We start from the raw sequence: 16,100 nt of genomic DNA, 5'->3' as shown, positions 1-16,100 counted from the left end.
TGTAGCATCACAACCTGGCTGATCAAACTGAAGGACTTCCTGGTGCAATGAAACTAAAAGTTGGGCTAGGCAACCCTTTTTTAACTTGCTGTACAACAAGAAGTGGAAAAGCAAGTGAACTGAAATGACTTCGTTATTTCCATAGCTCCAATGGTGCGATAGCTGTCAAAGGTGAGGTGCCTTAATCCTGGATCGGTGGATATATCAAACTGGAGAGAAGGTGTGTTCAGTGTTTTGTAGCTATAAAGAACAATTCCTTGCCTCAAAGAATTTACAGTATAAGGAAGCAGTGATTTATTTCTTTGTGGTGAGGGACAAAAACCTCAGGAGGGTCCCAAAGACCCAGAGCAAGGTGAAGCGGGTGCAATTGTTATTTAGTGAGCAACCAGTAATGCGGATCGTTTGCAATATAGCCAATAAGGAGATAAACGCAATCCCTGGGCCGTTGTTATACTGTGGAGTAGAGAAGGGAATTCCCTGCCTTTCCCAATCCCTGCCAGTGACTGGCGTGGCAGTTGGGGAAAGCTGCACTGCAGCTAGCGAAGGTTCAAAGTCCTGATTGCCAGGGGGCGGCTGGCTGGGGTAAGCACAAACCGCACGGCCCGGCATTTCCCCGCCTGTTGGCAAGGGCTCGGCCGGGGCAGGCGCACATGGTGATCAGCTTTCTGCGGGGCACGAGCAGCTAGTTGCAGCACAGCGGAGCCTCCAGCTTCCTCCTGCTCCCCGGGGCACCCTCACTCACACCTCCCCTCGCACCCTCACACCCCCACGCTCCACTGTGACAGCCCCCCTCCCGTCCGCAGCCTGCCCGCTCCAGCCCCGCCCGCTCGATCGCTGCAGCAGCCAGGGTTTGATCTCCCCGCCCACCAGTAGCACTCGCTCAGGGTGTTTTTCAGATCAGGTCTCTGTGGCGCAATCGGTTAGCGCGTTCGGCTGTTAACCGAAAGGTTGGTGGTTCGAGCCCACCCAGGGACGGGGGTTAAAAGCTATTTTATTTAAGGGTGGGTGGCTTCTGCGGCGATGAAACCAGGTCCCATCACCTGCGCGGCTGATCACACACAGGGGCGGTGGGGCACTTTTTACCCCTGATTAGGAAGCTGTTCTGGGTCGGGATTGCAGCTGGGAGGAGATGGGGCGGTCTGTCAATAGGCAAGGGCTGAATTCAGTGTGACGGGACCAGCCGGGTGTTGGGCGCCTGGGCAGGGGATAGCGGGGCGTTCAGCGCACAGCGCACGGACCCGAGCCATGGCCCTGCTGCAAGCGGCCTGGCTCCGTTGGCCACGCGGGGGCTGATGCAGGCGCCCGGCACAGAGCTGGCTGGGGGGAGCCATGCGGTCAGTGCATCCCTGCAGCTCGTGCAAAAGTGGGGTCAGGCGGCGGAGCCCCCGGCCCGGCCCGATCACAGGCACCCAGCGCCGTGTCAGGCTCAGCCGGGGGGCGGGATGATAGATTTGTTTTGTGCCCAGGAAGGCCACAAAGCTAGACATTGAATGAGGGCGCTTTTGCGGCCAGAAAAATACTCGTGTGCATTCAGCAAACGCTGTGGCAACAAAAGAGAAACCCCGTGACACCAGGCAGCCTTTACATCCAGCGCTGATCACATCTGTACATCACACACAACCAGGCTTGTGCACCAGATATCATAGCTGTCATGCCAGGGGTCCTACCACGGCGAGTTTCCGTAGTGTAGTGGTTATCACGTTCGCCTAACACGCGAAAGGTCCCCGGTTCGAAACCGGGCGGAAACACTAAAGAATTCTCTTTTTTCTCCCCCTGGGTTTTTATCTGAGCAAACCACGCTGCGATATTTCACTTTTAATTCTATCAGAATATTCCCCAGTGATGAGTTAAATAACATGGAAATGCTCGGAGTTAGCGTCCTGGGCTCTTTACCCTTTCAGCTGCTCTGATCAATTGACATTTTTGTACACGCGATAGGGGGAAAGACGTTTTCACGAAGCCTTTTATAGAGATTAAACGTTATCCACCACTCTACAATAACCTTAACGCGGCCCATCTAGTGCATTCATTCGGTCTGGATTTGTAAAGCCACAAGTTGTCACACAAAAACCAGACTGTTGTGTAAAACCGATTTTAAAAAGAATGAGGCGATTTGTCTGGTATGAATTGTAGGGCTTTCCCCCATGGCATCAAACAGCAAAACTAATTTCATATAATACTGATTGCTCCTGCCCAGAGTTTCACATGTCCCAGTGTTATAGAGGCTCAACCCATGCCCGTGGTCTAGCACTCTAAGAGTTTATATGCACTGGCTTTCTTTGTTGTTACTTGGACAATTGTTTAAGAAAAATCATTGACATGCAGCATAGCTGTTATAGATCATTGTACAAATAGTTCTGCTGGAATCTAGACCATAGTTTCTCAACCTGTGATACGTGTAGCCCTGGGGGTATGCGAGACACAGGCAGGGGGTACGCAGCAAAAACCCAGTGAAGGGAGGCAGGTGGCAGCCGCTGGCTTCCTGCCCGGTCCCATCTCCTAACTGGGAGGTAGAGGGCAGCCGCCCCAGTCCTGGGAAGCCGGGCTGCAGCCACTCGTGTCCCACCTGGTCCCAGCTCCCAGGTGGGAGCCTGGCAGCAGCCTCCTGCCTCCTGCACCTTGAGCCGAGAGACAGTCTCCCACTCCTTGGCTTGAAGATGGACAGCAGCTGCCTGCCACCTGCCCGCATTACCAGGTCCCAGCCTGCCTGTCAGCCTCGTCTGCCCCAGCTCGGATTGGGTGGCAGCCAGACGGCAGCTGCTTGCAACTTGCCCAGGTGGCAGCTTCCCTCCCCAGCCCAAAGCCCGGTGCCCTGAAAGCCAGGTGGAGAGCCCACCGGCTTGCCCAGTCCTGGAGCTGGGCTTTACCCACAGGTTTACTTGTCAATTTAACAGTGCTAGCTGAGCCGTGAAATTGAGAACTATGACAGCCCCAGATTTTACCAGTATAAAAATCTTCAGAGGAGCCCACACTGAGTGATTTGCCCCAGGCCCGCACCCCCCCCCTAGGGATGGCCATGGGGAGTGCTGTTATCCACTCTGGTGGGCCCCTAGTGCCTGCTCATACATCACAAATTCCTACCTGTGTGAGAACACAACATGATCCCGTCATCAGGCCATAGTGATTGGCTGGCATTGACCTTTGCTCCTATATGGAGGAAGAGGAGGAGGAAGGAGGGGGTGTGCTCTTCCACAGCCATACAGCATTGCAGAACTCTCCGGCTTTACAAGAAATACAGTCGTCCAGCAGTAAAGGGGAAAAAGATTATTTCTCAGAATGGAAACTTGAGTGTTGGGGTACTTATTAAAATTTTCAGACGTTGGGGGTACTTGCTACTTAAAAGGTTGAGAAACACTGATCTAAAAGATGCAACTTTTCCCATATACGACCATTGTTAATCTAGGACAAAAATGTTCTTAATTACTTTGTTACAAGTCATTTAAAAAACAGCTGAGACTGAAATGGTACCAGTATGGGTATCCTTTTTAAAAAGACAAAAGCAAAAATTTGCTCTATAGTCAACCCAGGGCACATGGCATAATTTTCTCGAGTTGATTAATCTTTGCAGTGGATTAAACACGGCTCAGCTACACCAAAGGCGCCCAATATAATCATGTATATTTTAATTTGCCTACCTCCTTGCTTTTATCAGTAGGAAGATAACACTCACAAGAAGAAATTAGTGTAAACTTAAATAGTGATGTCCGCCTGAGTCAGCAGATAAACTGTTCACTAGCAGCAATGGTGTTTTTACTATAAAGCCCAATGTCAGCATTGACCATCTTATGGAGATTATTTCAGCAGATGTTCAGTTAATTAACTTAATTCCTGCTGGATATAATGGAAGATACTGGAACTGGGGATAAAGGGAAAGATAGTTGCCATTACGGTTTATTGCCATGTAAGATGAAAAACTAAAACTTTCCCTCAGGCTATCTTCCCCAAAGTAATCTCTGCAGGAGGAAGAGACAAGATAACAACCAAAAATGTTTGTTGGCTTGAGGGTGCCAAAATCCGCAGTTAACTTCCATTTATTTTGGGTGCTGAGAACCCTAATTGTTCTCTCCTCCCCAAAACCCACAACACTGGCTCCCTGAACAGAAAACTGAATAACTGAAAATTTGGACATAGTAAAAGTGAAAAAAAAAATTGAATTTAATAGAAAAACATACAAGAAGGGAGGCTGTAGTGATTAGAGGAGGAGAAAAGTAAAGAGAAAGCTAGGAATCATAGAATCATAGAATATTAGAGTTGGAAGGGACCAGGAGGTCATCTAGTCCAACCCCCTGCTCAAAGCAGGTCTAACCTCAGCTATATCATCCCAGCCAGGGCTTTGTCAAGCCTCAGCTTAAAAACCTCTAAGGATGGAGATTCCACCACCTCCCTAGGTAACCCATTCCAGTGCTTCACCACCCTCCTAATAAAAAACTTTTTCCTAATGTCCAACCTAGACCTCCCGCCCTGCAACTTGAGACCGTTGCTCCTTGTTCTGTCATCTGCCACCACCGAGAACAGCCTAGCCCCATCCTCCCTGGAACCCCCTTTCAGGTAGTTAAAGGCTGCTATCAAATCCCCCTCACTCTTCTCTTTTGCAGACTAAACAAGCCCAGTTCCCTTAGCCTCTCCTCATAAGTCCTGTGCTCCAGCCCCCTAATCATTTTGGTTGCCCTCCGCTGCACTCTTTCTAACTTGTCCACATCCTTTTTGTAGTGGGGGGCCCAAAACTGGACACAATATTCTAAATGTGGCCTCACCAATGCCGAATAGAGGGGAATAATCACTTCCCGTGACCTGCTGGCAATGCCCCTCCTAATGCAGCCCAATATGCCATTAGCCTTCTTGACAACCAGGGCACACTGCTGACTCATATCCAGCTTTTTATCCACTGTTACCCCCAGGTCCTTTTCTGCAGAGCTGCTGCCCAGCTCGTCGGTCCCCAGTCTATAGCTGTGCATGGGATTCTTCCTTCCTAAGTGGAGGAAGAGGTGATACATACAGTATTGACAACCCCACGGCTTCTACAGTTATGAGTCAGGTCCCTCAACATAATGAGATTGGCTTAAGTGTGTATTTGTCTATATATTTTATATAGATATTATATATCTAGAGCTATCATGTATATAGATGATATATAGATATATAGATACTATTATTGTATCTATTATATATATAGATTATATATATTTTTATTTATATATATTAAGTGTGTATGTGTCTATAGATATTTTAGGTTCTTTCAGTCTTCTGATGTTTGAGCCTTTAGGTTACATTTGGGTCATGTTTTCCAGCTTTCCTTTGAAACCATGAGGACTGGAAAGGTGCTTTCTTAAAATATGAAAACTGATATTCTCCCATAATCCCACGATGCCACAAACCGATGCTTTAAGAAAAACACCCACTATCACAATTAAACTGCAAGAGATGGCACCACATTGTATGTACATATATATATATATTTATATGTATGTTTTGTTCCTCTCACCCATTCTTCTTACACTACTAAGATGGCGGCAAGAGTCCATCCCTTCTCCCACCTACACTGGGGGACTGTGCAAGGTCTATTTCCTCAGGATTTTCACAACCATTAAGCTGTTCCCCAAGGAGAAGTGGGATCAGTAAGCTCCTCCTGGGCATCTCACTAGAGAAGAAAGGGAATTATACTAGGGGCATTTATTCACAGCAGCCCCATTTGCACTATTAGCATTGGCCTTCTGGGTATAACTTTTAAAAGGCCTCAGTGCACCTGGAATAACATGCAGCATGTCTCAGCCACTAAACCAAAGAGGTAAATTGGGGGGTCTCCTGCCTACATCAAAGCCAGTGAGTAAACTCCTGCTCTTTAACATTCCCTCCCCATCACTCCTCTTCCTCATGACCATCCCCTGGAACTTGCTGTAGGCACATGTATTGACCAGGCTTCATACCCTGCATTAGATAATTAAAGCAAGTTAAATTTGTATGAAAAAACATGGAATGAGCTTGTTGCACACATCCCGCAAACTTGACCAACCTCATGATTTTGTTAACTGTGTCCTCTCTTCTCTCTCTGAGTGTGTTCTCTCTTCTGTTTAAACATAGACTTGTAAGCTCTTCAGAGCAGGGACTGAGTCTTAGTTGACTTTAAAGCACTTTGTATACTTAAGGAACTGTATGTAATAATCTGCTTGGAAGGTAACCATCTGTGCCCTTTTGGCACAACTGATGCACTGTGGGAACAATGACTAAGAGAATAGGGCCAGAGAGAGAATGACTCTATAATCTGTGGGTTAGGGCACCCACTAGGAAGTGGGGGACCCAAAATCCAGTCCCCCTGATCCCCGATTTAATTTGTACACAGTTGAACAGCTTCACCAGAAGAGACTGAGGGAGCCCCACTGTTACAGAACAGTCTGAGGTAAATAACAATCCCAAAGCTCCCACTCAGAGTCAGTGGACTTTCTCACCACCCACAGCCAATCTGGTAACTGTGTCCAAAATTGAACATTAAATAGGACTCCCAAGTTTGCCTCCCACAGCATCTATCAGCTGGGTTTCGCCCAAGGAAAACCAGCAAGTGTATTAAGTGAAAACAGGAAGGGGTTTACTAAGAAAATAATACAAAGTCCAAGAGCATAGGGACCTAAAGTCTGGGAACCCAAAGATACCAATAATATGATGTAGGGGTAAACGAACTAACAAAATCTTTCTGACTTACAACCTCTAGGCAGATAGGATGGAAGAAAGGAGCACACACAGGAACCAGGAAGATGAACACAGGGTCGGATAGGACAAACAGGATCAGGAACAGCAGACAGGTAAGTGAATTGAGGCAGGTGTCCTCTTCGGTTCTTCTTTCTTGGTCTGGCAAGAACCAAGACCATAGCTACCACTAGGACGGACAGCCAACACTATATGGTGCTGTAAGCCTTATATACATTATTTCAGCCAATCGGATATTTCCATTTTCTTGCCTGATGCACACGTCTCATTAGAGTTTCAGATCCCCCGTGCCCAGACTCACCCAATCAGGCATGAGAAGAAACAAAAAAGCGCCAAACTAGATTTCAGGGTAAGCCAGAGTTCAGAAAAATGAAGGGCATCTTTATGAAAATAGAGGAACTGGGTTACAAGTGTCCTCCTTGATGGGCAATATATTCTGCTGAGTTAATTGCACCAGCAATAATAGGAAATATTGGGTATAAGCTTGGCTAGACACAAAGCTGAAACCTTCATTGAGTATCAACATTTTCTTGCCAACACATATTTTAATCCCAATGTCCATCACTTACTTAAATTGAAGTCTGGTTGCCATATGATACAATGTTGTACCCTGCTAAAACAAGGCAAACTGAATATGAGCACGCTGAAATCTGAAGACCACACCATGAGTTACACAGAAACTAATCTATAGTTGTGAACTTTTAAATTTCTTAACTTGTTTCTAATCCAACAATTTAGTGCAATTAAATACACAAGAAGTAATGCTTGGATCATTAAATGAACTGTAACAGGATGTAGTAAAATAGACCATGCTGCGTTGTTATTCTCATTGCCCCAAGTAAACATCTTTCCCACCAATGATGGAACTGTGTTTCTTTTTCTATACGCTTGAGAATCATCTCAATGCGTTTGGTGGAGTGAGGTATAGTCAACATAGACTCTAAGGTCAGAAGGGACCAATATGATCACCTATGACCATATGATCATCTAGTCTGACCTCCTGCTAGAGGCTATTTCAAATTGTGCTGTGTGTGGGTGACACCCCAGACAGGATGGCTGCAGCACAAGCGTCTGCTTAATGGCCCATTAAGGAAACGCACAGTGGGCCAGGGGAGAAGCCAGGGATATACCTGATGAGTCACCAGTCACTCATGTGACCCTGGACTTCATCTTATTCCTGTAAATTTCCACAAGCAGCATGGAAAAAGCCAAAAGACATAAAAGGCAGCTGCACGACATCCATTCTGTCTTCAGTCTGTCTTCAGTCTCCAGCCTACCTCTGGATTAACTCATTTACAACTGAACTGAATTTAAGCTGTGAAACAAAGAACTGAGATCCATCCAGGTACTGGATGTACACCAGAGGGACTATACAAGCCTGCAAGCTCCACCATTCTACTAGAAACCTGATATATATGGACTTTCAAATCAATTTGTATGTATGTAATTTCTTTAATCCTTTAACATTTCTCTTATTGTTTGTTTCTTTTTTTTTTTTTATAATAAACCTTTAGTTTTAGTTACTAAAGGATTGGCTGGCAGCGTGGTATTTTGGGTAAGATCCAAACTTATATTAATCTGGTACTGTGGCTGACCCTTTGGGGTCAGGAAAAACCTTTTTGGTAAAGAGCATAGAGTTTTAAATAACTGATCTCTTTACTGAACCTAGTGGCTAATTGGGAGCCAAAGACTGAAATGCAGTAAAGGGGGCTGTGTATATTTTTATTTTGGCTTCTTAATAACCAGTGTGGGGAATCAGAAGCACTGTTTGTGGCTGGTTGGGAAGTCTGACTTCAGTGTCACCCACCAGTGCTGGGAGAATCTGCTCTCCTTTTACAGCCTGCCCTGACCTTGGCATTTTCAGGTGGCTACCCTAGGCATGGACGGGTCACACATATACATCTATATCTCCTCTCAATAAAATGGGAAGTGGAGTGTTTGTCCACACTATTGCATCTTCGCTTGCTAAAGCATAACTTTCATTGGCTTTACATACAAAATTTTCTCCAGTCATTTGTAAGGTTACAGATGTCAAGATATACATAACAATGATTCTCTGAGACAAGGAAAGAAAAATAAACATTAATGCTTCATGTTACTGCATTTTTCATTTGTGATGAATGGAACCATTTACATATCTTTATATTTTTGCCTTGAATTTCTAACTGGTATATACTCTTGCTTTATTAACCACCTTCACTGGTCCCACCCATCTGGGACTCAAGATGTGTCCCTTTTCTGAGAAGCATCTATACAATACTCTATCTCTGGATAGAGATGCAATACATCTGGATGCTACACATTCTCGCATCTTTGGTCTATCTTTTTAGCACTCATTTTTAAATTGATCACCACATCACAGTATCCCAGTGGTTGGAGCACTCTCCTGAGAGTGGGGAGACCCCTGTTCGACTGCTTTCTCCCCGTCAGGCAGAGGGGCAAATTGAACCCAGGTCATCCAGATTCCGGGCAAGTGCTCTAACCACTGGGCTAAAAGAATAGGCTGGACACTACTGCCATTGGCTTTGTGTGGAATGAGGCAGGTGCCTACCTCATTCTCACAAGAAACAACTTAGGCCTTGTCTACACTAGAAAGTGTTAGCGACGCAAGTTACAGAGATGATCGAAAAGCACTGTAATTACACTTGTGCCTGTCCACACAGCACTCATTGTGTCATCGGAGCACATCCACAGTTGGTGCCCTAGCTTTGACAGTAAGAGCAATGCACCGTGGGCAGCTATCCCACTGTGCAACTCGCCACCTTGTGCCGCTTGGAGTTGTGGGAAGGTGGAGAGAATCACAATCCATCATGGGTGTGGGCTCAACGTCCCATGATGCAGTGATTTCCGTCCTGTAATTCCATGGGTTTCCGACTTGCAACATTTTTCAATAGCCCCAGTTTCCTGAGTGCCCTCCATCTCTATCCAAATGGATGCATCCTACACTGCTCTCCACTGTTGTTGTCACTGTTCTGAATATCAAGTGGTCCCTGGCCCTCTTACTGGTCTATCAACATCTCCCTGTACACTGGGACTGCAAAATGCTGATCAGATCCAGTAGCGCCGGTGTGCTCTAAGCAGGGGAGCATTTGGTGCGTGGAGCTGCCATGATCAGCATGCTGACCAAGCAGGAAGTAGAGTTTCACAAATTCCCAGGATTTTAAAGGGGGAGGGGCGGATGGCTGCAGGGCAGCAGAGTTCAAACTGATGGTCAGAGCGGTCAGGATGTGCATTGTGGGACACTTCCTGGAGGCCATTTACCATGACAGAACCAAGTGCGGTGTCCACACTGCTGCTTTGTTGCTAAAGATTTGGTGCAAAAAGCTGAATTTGGTCGCCAAGTCTCTAGTGTAGACCCAATCTTAGAGTGCCTAAGCCACCTGACTCCAGGGGAGATATTCCCATCTTTGGATCACAAGTAGCTTGTCTTAGCCACCTAACTCCATGAGAGAGGTAAGGTTTAATGTAGCCAGAGATTTTGTCTCAATTAGCTAAACTGCCAAAAGAGTGTTGAAGCAAAAGTTTGTAAAAAGGTGTTGGAAGGGGTTTAAAATTGAAAAACAATGGTTTGGTTGTTGGAATAGTTAAAGCGTAGCATCAGGATCACAAAAACAACGAGAGTCCTGCAGCACCTTAAAGACATTTCTGCGGGTATAAGCTTTCGTGGGCTGCAACCCACTTCGTCAGATGCAAGAAGATGCAGTAATACGAAGCATTAATGTTTATTTTTCTCTCCGTGTCCCAGAGAATCATTGTAATGTATACCTTGACATCTGCAACCTTACAAGTGATTGGAGAAAATGGAGCAAGAAGATGCAGAAGTAGGTTGCAGCCCACAAAAGCTTATGCCCACAGAAATTTGTTAGTCTTTAAGATGCTACAGGACTCTCGTTGTTTTTGCTGTTTACAGGCTAACACAGCTACCCCTCTGGAACTTATCAGTTTCAAAACATTTTGTAATGTTTAGAATAGTAATTAATTTTAGAATAGAAGTCCTTAGGTAAGAATTAGTAATAAGAAAAATCCAGCAAATGACAGTTGAGAATAGCAGTTGGAAGGGGGCCCCCTTTTCCTCTGTATGTAACCCCTCCCTGCCCTAGGCATAACTCCCTCCCTCTCCCTTTTCCTCCATATGTAAATCCCCCCCCCCCCCAGGTGACCTTTAAGCTGATTGGCTAGAGGCAACTGGTATGTAAATTGCTTTAAAACCGGATTGGTTGAGCTTGGGCGCCCAAACTCCATACAAGACCAATGGTCAGCAGGCTAGGTGTGCATAGGAGGAGCTGAGGAGAGGAGGAGAGAAAATCAGGAGAAGGAAGCATCAAAAGGAAAAAGAACTGCCAGAAGCAATGGCAGTAGCATCAGACCAGACAGAACAGAAGGCTCCTTTCTGACAAGCAGAGGGATTTAGGAAAATCTTGTAAGTCCTGACCTCTTATATTTACCCAAAGAATATATGGGTAAGCCTGTCAATAAAGCTGCATGTCTGTGGTGAAACTGAAACCCTCCCACTAGCACCCATTCAGCAACTGCCTGGCTTAACCCTTGCTGGATTCTAGATTGTTAAGGATTTTAGTATAGAAGATATTGTTAGTTAAGTAGTGTTAATAATATTGATGTGTGTTATTGATTAAGTTACTAAGTATATTGTTACGAGTTATATTCTATCTATTTATATTCAATGTAATCACTCATTTCTGAATAAACATCGTATCTGTTTTCGAAGTATCACAGCTTGTGTATCCTATCTTGATCGGAAGGCTGTATCTGTGTCCTTTCTGGAAATTCCTTTAGAGCGGACAACCTGACTGGCAATTTTAGGGTAACACCATACTCTAAATTCTCCTGGTAACATTAATACACCCCCGTCTCCTCAACATTGCCCAGTGGGTAGGTTAGGTGGCTCCCCACCTGCACGTTGGCTTTTGTGCACAGCAGCCTAACATTATTTATTGTTCCACATATAGCATCAATTGCTTTTGTAGAAAAGGTGGCTACTTGCCTCTGTTTAACAGAGACTGCTTTACACCCACCTAATACTCTTGAAGTTGATTTGGAAGAATATCATATGTCAGCTACTAATCAAAGGGCCCTCAACTGAAGAAAACTAGGACTCCATTTTTAAAATATAGACAAAACAAAATCCGAAACAAAAAGGAGTGCAGCCACCACTGGGCTCTAAGGTATTTTGGGGAGAGTGGGGGGAAGAGGGAGTAGGTTATGGTTTTTTCCTTTAGATCTTGTTCTCATCCTCTAGTGGAGAATCTGGTTAAGGAGGTAAAACAGATACATAGAAGTCATAAAACAGATTTGTTAGGGCAACGTAGCCATGCTTCTGTTCACGCAAGAGTGTCTATAATGTTGCCCAGCACTTTTGGGAAGGTGAGGTTAAAATGGCCATGTGAACTTGGCCTAGCCCAAGCTATTATTTAACTTTATGTTTCTGTATTTAATTTAATCCTGCTACTCATTATATCCCCTCTATAATTCCTTTCCAGATGTATTGTTTACACCCTGGCACGTAGCCAGTTACACCCTTGCATTGTCTTTTAGAGAAACTACTCCTTGTTTAATAATAAGGCATCCTATTTTCTAATCCCTCCAGTGATGGTGAGTACCATTTTTCTCATCAGTGCAATCCAGACAGATGAACACTGCACCAGCTGTATTCATGTCACTTTACATTTCAAGTCATGCTACTTTTTTTCCTTATCACACCATATCAATAAAGACATGTAAAACCAAGGAGAAGCTCATGCCCTTGGCAAGAACTCACTTTCGGTTAAAAAAGCCCCTGCATGGAATAGTACTTTGATTAGGGTGACTGTATTTCCAAAAGGGAAAACAGGACACCGAACTGGGTTGGCTAGAACCGGTTGGCCAAACCTCCTCCCTCTCCCCACCCATGTGGCTGGTGTCACTGCCTGCCCTGCCCAAGCCCTGCCTTCCCCCCTGCAGGGCTGGCATTACCGCTCCATCTCCACCTCCCCGCCGGCATGTTCGTCTGCACCCCTTTTTTGACAAAAGTGGGCATTTATTCTGTTTGCTCTTGCCAACTGATCAAGCCAACTGTCCCAGCCAAAATGGGACGTAGGGTCACCCTAACGTTGATGTACACATCCATATTTGTTACAGAAACAGTTTGACAGAGTCAAGATCACTGGCCTGATTTTTCGAAGGCTGCATGGAACTGGCCCAAGCTATTGAAGACCATCTCTCTTTTTGCAGCTGTGCTGTAATGAGAGTTACATTCCATTGTAGCTCTTCCATTGTACAGGGAGGTTGGAGATAGCAGGAGCCAGATTTAGACTATGCAACTCTGACAGCTGAAATATGACTGACCATTAATGTCACAGCATAACTCACCTTCACCCAGGCTTTTCCACAACAGCATCCTCATGGTCATTCTTATACAGCCAACACCAACCCCATCAGCCTTTTATGAGCACGGAAAGAGAAATATTTACTTGTGGGAGAAGCCATGAGAATCTAGATGGATAGATAGAAATGGACTACCAAGGGATAATTGCAGAAAAAAGATCAGGTTTTTCTCATTAAAAGTTACTAAATTCATAACAATGATGCAGTCAAATAATCCTCACTTCTTTCACTTAAGCCCTAAGGGCTTGACTACACACAAAATTGTACTGCTGTGTATAATTTGCTGGGCAGCACTGTCCTGGTGAAATGTGTGTGGCAACGTTGCATGAGAAGTTTAAGATTCCCTCATATGTTAACATCACACACTCCAAACACCACAGCCCCGCCCAGGCAGACATCAGGTCTGTCCTAAACACAGGAAGGAATGTGTGCTTGCCTTAATTTGCATTTAAGCAGTAAACAGAGTCATTAAGCAGGGAGGGAAAACAAAGGAAGTTCAAACAGGTAAAAAAAACCCTGACTGGACTCTGAACTTTCTTTGAAAGAGGGGTCCTGACCCAAAGAATTTGGTCAGTAAGACTGCTGAAAGCATGTGGCGAGAAAACTTTACTTTGAATCTAGTATCATTTGTTAAGTGAGGCACCAGTAGCATTTTATCTTTATTTTTCTTGTAACCAGTTCTGACTTTTATGACTCGTTACTCGTACTCATTTAAAAGCGCTTTTAGTTAATACACTTTTTTAAAATCTAATCCAGTGTGTTCAAGTTGAAGTGTCTGGGTAACTCCATCTGGAGTAACAAGTTGTGTGAATATTATTCCCTTAAAGCAATGGTTCCCCCTTGGGGAGGGAGGGGGGCAAAGATTACAAGTGGTCCATGAGGCTTCAGTAATATTGAGGTTATTTAGTGCCCCTGAGCACCACACCAGCCAGAGCAAAGCAGCAGCAGCTCCCAGCTCCACTCCAGCCGGAGCAGAGAAGCAGACCCCCACAGCTCTGCACTGGCCGTGGTGCCCGGTTGGCTGGAGGAGCAGGCTCATGTCAGCAGGGGCCTGGAGCAGTTTCAGCCAACCCACCTCCATTACCCTCAGGCCATTAGGGATGATAAGAGGCAGGGCCAGATGGGGTGTGTGGTGGCAGCTGTGCCAGAGAAGTCTTAGCTTCTTACTCAGGTAAGTTATTATTATTCATGTAATTTAGTGTTACAAGCCATAAACACACGATGATGATGATGAGTGGGAGAGTTGGAGGGGGCCTGTGTTTTACCTAATGTTAACTAGTGGGGCTTTCACTCAAAAAGGTTGGGAACCACTGCCTTAAAGGAATTACAGTCACTACATGTGTGCTAGCCAGGTGAATGCTGGGCAATACAGGACAATTTTTGGAAGGAAAAATCTGAAAGGCAGAGTGTGTTGGGGTAACTTGTGGTAGTCTTTAAGGCTGGTAAGAGCCAAGATGTGGCTCACACACAAAAAGATAACTGTGAGTGACTTACATGCTGGAGGCTGTTTGTGAACAGTCCAGTTTGGAGACAATAGCAGCAAGTCATTGTAAACAGCATCCCAGGTTAGCGGGCAGGGGTGACAGCTACTCATTGGTCTGGATTGCACCGTGCTCTGTCACACTAGTATAAGACAACTTCATACCAGTATAACTGTGTCCACAGCAGGGCATTGTACCCATATAATTATTTTGGTTAGGGATGTGATTTTTTTTTTTTTTTTTTTTTAAAAAAGAAGTTACACCAGTATAAAAACTGTGCAACCACACCATTTTAAAAATAATTTTAGTGTACCATCTTTGTTCATTTTCCTTTTTACAATGGAATAAGCAATCTCTCTAGATCTAACAGAAAAGGCAGTCTGACAGTCATCTGGATTTGCTTGGTAAACTGGAACCATTCAAACAAAACCATACAGCTAAATGCAAACTTATACATTTAGGAACAAGGAATGCAGGCTGTACCTACTGAACAGGAATCATGAAAAGGATTTAGGGGTCAGAATAAACAAAGAATTCAATGTAAGATCTCAGGGTGATGCTGTGGCAAAAAGTGCTAATGCAATCCTGGGATGTATAAACGGTAGTAGGGAGGTGATTCTACCTCTCTATACAGCACTGGCAAGACAGATGATACTGCAAATCTGGTATCTGCATTTCAAAAAGCCTGTTGAAAACATGGCAGGTGCATTAAAGAATCACAAAAATGATTCAAGGGCTGGAGAAAATACTTTACAGTGAGACTTAAAGAGCTCAATCTGTTTACCTTAGCAAAAGATTGAGGTGTGACTTGAATGTCTTAAATTATAAATATCTTCAGAGGGAAAAAATACCAGGTACTAAAGAACTCCTTAATCTAACAAAGAAATGCAAAACAAGGACCTATGGCTGGAAGCTGAAGCCAGACAAATTCATGTTAGACACAATTTAACACTGAGAATCATTAATCATTGGAACAACCTGCCAAGGGAAGTAGGGGTAGATTCTCATCTCTTGATTGAAACTGGATGCATGTCTGGAAAATATGCTTTAGCCAAACAAGTTATGCTTTAGTCAAACACAAGTTACTTGGCTCAATACAGGAAAACTGGCTGAAATTTAAGGGCCTGAGATATTTTAGTCTGACCTGCTGTATATCAGATGGTCCCTTCTGGTCTTAAATGCTATGAATCTGGGCAAGGGAATACACTGAATTAAGTATTCAAGGTACTAATAAAAAGTGGCAGTGTTGAAAATCAAAAATATTTAAGATATCGGAAAAACATACAACTGACCAAATTAGGATATGTAATAGCCTCAGGTCAGTGTGTGAGAACTCAACTCCCATTAGTGAAAACAGGAATCAAACAAATCAATGCACATTAACATGAGACTTCCTTTTCTTCCTGATTCTCTCCATCTTCCTCCACCCTCTCGACTAACCTTCTCTTCCTCTCATTCTGCTTTCTCTCCTGTACAAGCAGAAGCATGCAGATCTAGTCACGGAAAGTCACAGTGATAAGAGAAGCGATTTCTTATTTA

At 44.6% G+C, this 16,100-nt stretch overlaps 2 non-coding genes across 2 annotated transcripts; both read left to right on the top strand.

Annotated features, from left to right (window-relative positions):
• The first annotated feature begins 901 nt into the window (after positions 1 to 901).
• Positions 902 to 975, top strand: TRNAN-GUU (transfer RNA asparagine (anticodon GUU)). Its single transcript has one exon. It is a non-coding gene; the product is annotated as a tRNA-Asn (tRNA).
• Positions 976 to 1,675: 700 nt separating this feature from the next.
• On the top strand, positions 1,676 to 1,748 carry TRNAV-AAC (transfer RNA valine (anticodon AAC)). The gene has a single exon. It is a non-coding gene; the product is annotated as a tRNA-Val (tRNA).
• The last annotated feature ends 14,352 nt before the right edge of the window (positions 1,749 to 16,100 follow it).

This window comes from Emydura macquarii, unplaced genomic scaffold, assembly GCF_026122565.2.
Source record: "Emydura macquarii macquarii isolate MOO-44397 ecotype Brisbane River unplaced genomic scaffold, CSIRO-AGI_Emac_v2 contig_2473, whole genome shotgun sequence".
Lineage (NCBI taxonomy): Eukaryota > Metazoa > Chordata > Testudines > Chelidae > Emydura > Emydura macquarii.
Note: the sequence above shows the minus strand (reverse complement) of the source record. Positions and strands in the feature narration are given on the sequence as shown.